Source organism: Equus quagga, chromosome 7 (genome assembly GCF_021613505.1).
Source record: "Equus quagga isolate Etosha38 chromosome 7, UCLA_HA_Equagga_1.0, whole genome shotgun sequence".
Classification (NCBI taxonomy): Eukaryota; Metazoa; Chordata; class Mammalia; order Perissodactyla; family Equidae; genus Equus; species Equus quagga.
The window spans coordinates 9,664,462-9,670,780 of record NC_060273.1 but is presented as its reverse complement, the minus strand read 5'-3'; positions in this window follow the sequence as shown (position 1 = coordinate 9,670,780).

Here is a 6,319-nt window from a genome sequence, read left to right as displayed (position 1 = left end):
GGGCGGCGGGCCCGGCCTGGGGCGCGTCTACGCCGAGCGGGGCGAAGCGGGTTGTTGCTGCCGCGCCCGCCCCGCGCCGGCGCGCATTTCCGCTCCAGGATCCCTCCCCGCTGGGCATTTCGCTCCAAAGATGGTGTTTTCATTATTCGCGTCCGTCCCGGTGATCGCCCCCGGGTCCCGGCTCTTGGGCTTGGGGGCCGGGAAGGATGCGCGCGGGGTGCCCTGCTCCTTGATTTCGGGTGCGTCCCTCTCTCTCGGGCGCGCGGCGAGGGGCTTCCTGGCTGGTGGATGCGGAGGCGGCCTGGGTAGGTCTCTCCTCCCCTCCCCCTCCGCCCCGTAAGGAATGGAGACCTGTCAGTTCCCATTAGCGTGGATTTCCTGTTGGGGATGGTCATCGCAGGGGTGTGGTCAGGCCGGACAGCGCCGCCTGGCCCTCGAGGCTGCGCCTGCGCCCTGATTGGGGCACTTTATCCGAAGTGGGGGGATTTCCCCTTCCCCCCCGGCCCCCCCCCCCCGCCCCCGACGTCGAGGAAGGAAAGGAGGCGCCCGTGGTGGGGATTTGAAGACCAAGGATGTGCTTCTGCTAGGCCTGCGCTGCCCGGGAAGGTGGCCGCGGGCCACATGGGACTGTTGGGCACTTGGAATGTGGTTAGACCGAACTGAGATGTGCTTCCGGTGTGAAAGGGGCACGCCCGAGCTTAGACACTTAGTATGGAAAGAAAAGAGTAAAATGTCCCATTCATACTTTTTTATGCTTAAAGGGTCCACGTTGAGATGATAATATTTTGAACACATTGAGTCGACTAAAATATATTCATACGGGGGCTGGCCCTGTAGTCGAGTGGTTAGGTTCGCGCTCTCTGCTGCATGCGGCCCAGTGTTTCGTTGGTTCGAATCCTGGGCGCGGACATGGCACTGCTCCTCGAGCCACGCTGGGGCGGCGTCCCACGTGCCACGGCTGGAAGGACCCGCGACGAAGAATATACTACTGTGTACCGGGGGGTTTTGGGGAGAAAAAGAAAAAAAATAAAATTTTTAAAAAATGTATATATATATTCATACGATTACGCTCACTTTTTTTTTTTTTTTACTTTTGTTGATGTGGCTACTTGAAAATTTAAAATTAGGTGTGGGGTTCGAATTTTATTTCTATTGGACAGGGCTGAGGTAGAGCATCGAATTGAATGGGGGCGGGGTGGCTGGGAGCCTGTGCCATCTGCTTATCTTTTCCTGCTTATCTGATGGCATGTGGCCGCCTGTCCCCTAGGCTCTCAAGGAACCCCGGCCTCTTCCTTCTCACGCTCAGCTGAGCTGAACTCTTGAGCTGATTGCACAGTGAGGATCTTGCCCTAATTTGCAGAGTAATTCAAGTTAGTGGACAGGATTTTCTCTCCCTGCTGTGCACCGGGAGTCTGGAAATACAGTTATGAGGTCCAGCTCAGAATCAGATCATGAGTTGCTGAGGCCGGATATTTTCAGTATTTGGTGTGCGTTTCTGCAAAGAGCCTGTTGATTTTCAGGGCCTCTGCCACACAAGTGAGCTGGAGAGTTCGTGCCTTCATCAGAGTTACTGTGACTTTTGCTTATGGGCTCATCATACCCTGAGCCACACCCTTTTCTCTTCCCATTCCTCAGAGACTGTCAGTTTATGCCAATAAAAATGGTGGTTGTCAACCATATTGTCCCATAATTCTTAATTTTGATTGATTTTAAAACCTGCCAATTTGAGTGGTTTAAATTGATGTTAGAAGTGGGAAAGGATCAATTATGAAAGAATCTCAACTCTAGGAATGGTGAGGTGACTGCTGGACAGTTTTGAGCATTTTAATAAAGGACGGGATAGAAAAAAATCGGTCTAGAGAAAGTGTGATGTGCGGAAAGTTGTTTTCTAGAGCCTATCTTGAAGTGTTTTGTTTTAGTGAAAATGCTTTTTCTCCAGATTCTTAGGTTTGGAAGTGAAATTTGTTTTCTCTAAACCATGAGGTGTTTATAAACCAAGAAAAAACTTTAGCCAATATTTTTAGAGTTGAGAAATATTACAATATTAATCCAGAAGTTTAAAAATTAATGCTTGTGATAATACATGTTTAAATTCACCAAAAAAAAAAAAAAAAAAAGAGGCTCATTAAGTGAGGTGATTTTCTGTAATGTAAAAAACCAGACTACTTACCAGGTTTTGTCCCCACAAGAAATTTGCGTTTTTATTTTATTATGAGTTTAGCAATGCATTGTTTAGTTAATTAATGTTAATTGGTTAGTTAATGTCACGTACCTTGTGAAGCCACAGGAACCAGGTAATGGAACCAGCAAGAGAGAGGCAGAAATTTTCTATTTCACAAATAAAAAAATGGAACCTTTGTATTTTATTAGAATACCTGAATTTGGAGCAAGATATTAATCTGCCACTTTAAAAGGCCTCGCCTGCAGTCTTGGGCATGTCAGTGACCATCTGGGTGACCCTGGGCAAGCTGTTTGTCTTGGAGATTTCGCATCTTGTTGATTTGTCCCGTACAGAATTGGTGTGTAGGGTGAGATGTTCCCCGGGCCTTAATAGCGCTGGGCAATGTAGGAGGCATCCAGCACATGTTGAATCTGACAGTCGTTTCAAAATGAACAGCTCTTGGGGCGAAGGTGGGTCGGGTGGGGATGGGGGACCTGGAAAAAGTATGAAATAACCTTCTTGATGGTTATTTAGCACAGCCTCCATTATGAAGTTTTCATTTTCAGTAAAGAGGAAAAACTGTCTCGTAAAGTATCCAGTACGAGATTCATTGTTTCAAGAAGTTGGTCAAACATCTGTAATAATGTTGCACTACCTGGGTTTGTAGTCTCTGAGTGTGGTGTTCTATCCACACACTTTTATAAGTGTTACCAGAGTGAGCTCACTCAAGATAGGGTTGACAGTAATGTTCCTTTAACTACTTTTTGTTTGTTTATTTACTTATGCCTTGGCACAGAGAGGCTTGAGTGAGGATAGAATTTAATGCAGGCTGGTAACTTTAATTTTTCACTTGAAACTTAGGAATACCTTTTTAGGCAAAAATCCAAGCCCCGTCCAGCATGCCCTGGGGCACTTTCTCTGGTCCTGTGTCCGTAAGTCTTGTAAGTAAGGCTGTTTGATATTTATTCCCTGTACCTAGACACATTATGTTAGGGGCCGAGGTATCTGCATGTGAAGCTGTTCCCCGCTGTCGTACCCTAACTCCGTGTCCCCTGCATTCCTGTGAAACCCTATGCTTTGTCTAAGTTGCTTTAAATGATGGCTCTTGAACAGTCACTGTGCGCATGCGTGCGTGTGGGGGTGTGTGTTTATTCGGTTCCTCTCGAGTGACTTTCAAGTGCCCACCTGTCTGTCAGAGCTGCACTCGGCTTAGGGAGCCGGGCCCAGGGCCAGCTTCCACACCCTCGCCCTCTCCCAGGCGTCAGCGGCACTTACGGTGCAGAATAGCACTGTGGCTGAGAGTTTAGGCTCGGAGCCACCTGTCTGGCTCTGGAATCTGGCTCGGTGGCTTCCTGGCTGTGTGATCTGGGCTGCTGGCGTCACTTCTCTGCTTCAGTTCCTCATAGTCCCTATCTCTTAAGGTTATTATGAGGATTAAATGACTTATTCCGTGTAAAGCCCTGAGAACAATGCCTGGCATCTAGTAAGAGCGTTAAGGGTTAGATATTATTTCTGTCTCTATAGTATGTCGCACTTACCTTGGTGTCTTCTGCTGCTGGGAGCTGGGTTCTAAAGTTACGGTGGGAGGCCGGCGTCTCGCCGATTGGAATACATCGTCTAGGTACCGGCACTGTTCCAGACTTCAGGGCAGTGAGTTTCACCGGCAGGCGCTGAGCGTGTACTTAAGGAATTCTCATGAAGATCCGGGGTGCCTCTGTCCTTACGTCAAACTTCAGAATTAGCAAATTTACGATCAGCTGATTCCAGAAAGACCATGTCCCAGCTTGCAAGGGTTTAGTTAATTTAATGAAATTCACATATAATTGAATTTCTTGCTTTAAAGTGTGCTTTTGAAAGCTCCTCCTCCTCCCCATTTCCTTTTCATTTCGGAAGAAGGGGGCGGGGGGGGGGGGTCTTGCTTTTCACCTGTTGGCGGTGAATGAAGCCCATCGCTGCATGGCTTCGGGGGTCATGGCGGTTTCAGTTTCCTCTCTGTCGCTGTCACCAGCTGATTCCCATGGTGCGGATTCACTCCCCTCCTTGTTCCCTGAAGGGTCACGGGGGGAGTCCACCACAGCCAGCTCGCTGTGTCCAGTCCTTTCCTCTCGGACACCCTCCTTTGTCGTGCCTGCCTTTGTGAACAGTTGTACCAGGTAACTCTCGGGCCTGTGAACATTGTGTGCAGCATTCTCTTTGCTTATTCATTCATTCACTCACTCATTTCATTCAGGTGTTTGTTGACCTGGACCCAGATATTGTCATACAATCAGTACTAAGAAAGACAAGGTACCTCTTGAAGTGAATAATGGGGTGAGGATGGGATGTGGTGACAATTGAGGGTCAAGGAAGGCCTCTGACAGTGACATTTAAGCCAAGACTCCAGGATGAAAGGAGCCAGCTCTGTGCAGATCTGGGAAGTGTGTTATAGGCAGAGGGAACAGCAAGCACAATGGCCCAGAGGCACCGAGCCCTTGGCTGGTTCTGGAAACCCACAGAGGGCCAGTGTGACAGGGGCTGAGTGAGTGAATCTGGGTGAGGGTGGCGTCACAGTAAAGAATCTAGATTTTATTCAAGCTCCTGGGCAGCCATTGAAAGAATTTAAGCCAGAGTGTAATGATCAATTTATGTCTTTAAGAAAGCATTCCTTTTGGTTTGTGTGGGAAATGGGTGGAGGAGGGGTCGTGGCGAGGACAGGGAGCTGAGAGCAGAGGCAGGAGAGAGGGGGTTGCGACATCCACGGAAGAGATGGTGTGACTCTGGCTGCCGGGCCAGGGGTGGCCAAGGAGCACTTGGGAGCGATCAGGTTTGGGGTGTCCTGCACACATTTTGACGGCGTCACCAGTCGGCTTTGTCTGCGGATGACTGGATGTGGAGTGTGAGAGAAGAAAAGAGGGTGACGCCAGGTGTCTGGTCTGAGCAACTGGCCACGTGGTGGTTTCGTTGTTGCAAAGGTAAGACTGGGCAAAGGGTTAGGACTGCGAGGTGGGCCCAGGATCAGGGGCATTCAAGTTAGGAATGCTGATGAAATTCACAAACAGGCCCAGAATTGCGTGTGTGATAAAAGTGGCCTTACACGGATCAGTGTAGATAGATGACCTTTCTGTGAATGATGTGTGGGCAACTGGGAGCTATTTGGGAGGGACATATATATATATATCCTTACGTCACTCCTTACAGTAAACGAGTGGATTCGATTAAAAAAAATTTTTTTAATGAAACAGTAAGAGTGCTAGAAGAAAACGTGGAGAATGATTTTATAATCTCAGTGGGGTGAAGATATTTCTGAGGATGTCAAAATCCCGAAGGCATAAAAGAAAATATTGAGAAATTCAGCTACTTGAAGATAAAACTTCTGCTGTCAAAAAGTACCATAACTCAAGTCAAAGGATTGATGTCAAATTGAGGAAAATAATAATACCACCACAAAGGACTACTTTCCTCAGCATATAAAGAGCTTTTCCCATAAATAAGAAAAGCTCACCCTGGAAGAAAAATGGGCAAAAGGTATGAGCAAATCATTCACAGAGAAGGATGTCCTCTTAAATCTGGAGAGATGTTCCGCCTTGCTCATGACAGAAAGACAGAAACAAAACCCACCACTTTGTCACACTTCTTTCTCCCGCCCTTGGTTGACAGAGCTGAAAACGTTTGAGAATTCTTTGGTGAAGGAGTGAAATGGGACCCTCATGCCCTGTGGGTGGTAGGGCTGTTTGGTGTAACTTGGCAACTGCTGGCAAAAGAAACCAATGTGTATACCCTTTATGCTGCAGAAATTCTTTAAAGGTATACATATCTGAAATGTCCTGTGTACCTGGTGAGCTTTAAAGATTGGAAACGACCAAAATGTCCATCACTAGGGGTCTGGGGAAGTTAGGGTGTAACCACATCGTGGGACATGCTACGTGGCTGTTAAGGATAAAGCAGTAGCTTTGTGTGTATCGATAGGGAGGGACTTCTAAGGTCAGGTACTGGGTGAAAAAAGCAAGGTACGGAACATGTTAGGAGCCCCGGTTTGTATAAAAAATAACATATGCACAGGATATTTTTAACTTGTTACTTTCGAATAATTATAGATTCCTGGGACGTTGCAAAAGTAGTGTATGGAGTGTGTATGAGTCCCATGAACCCTTGATCCGATTCCCGAGGGGTGCGGTGTTA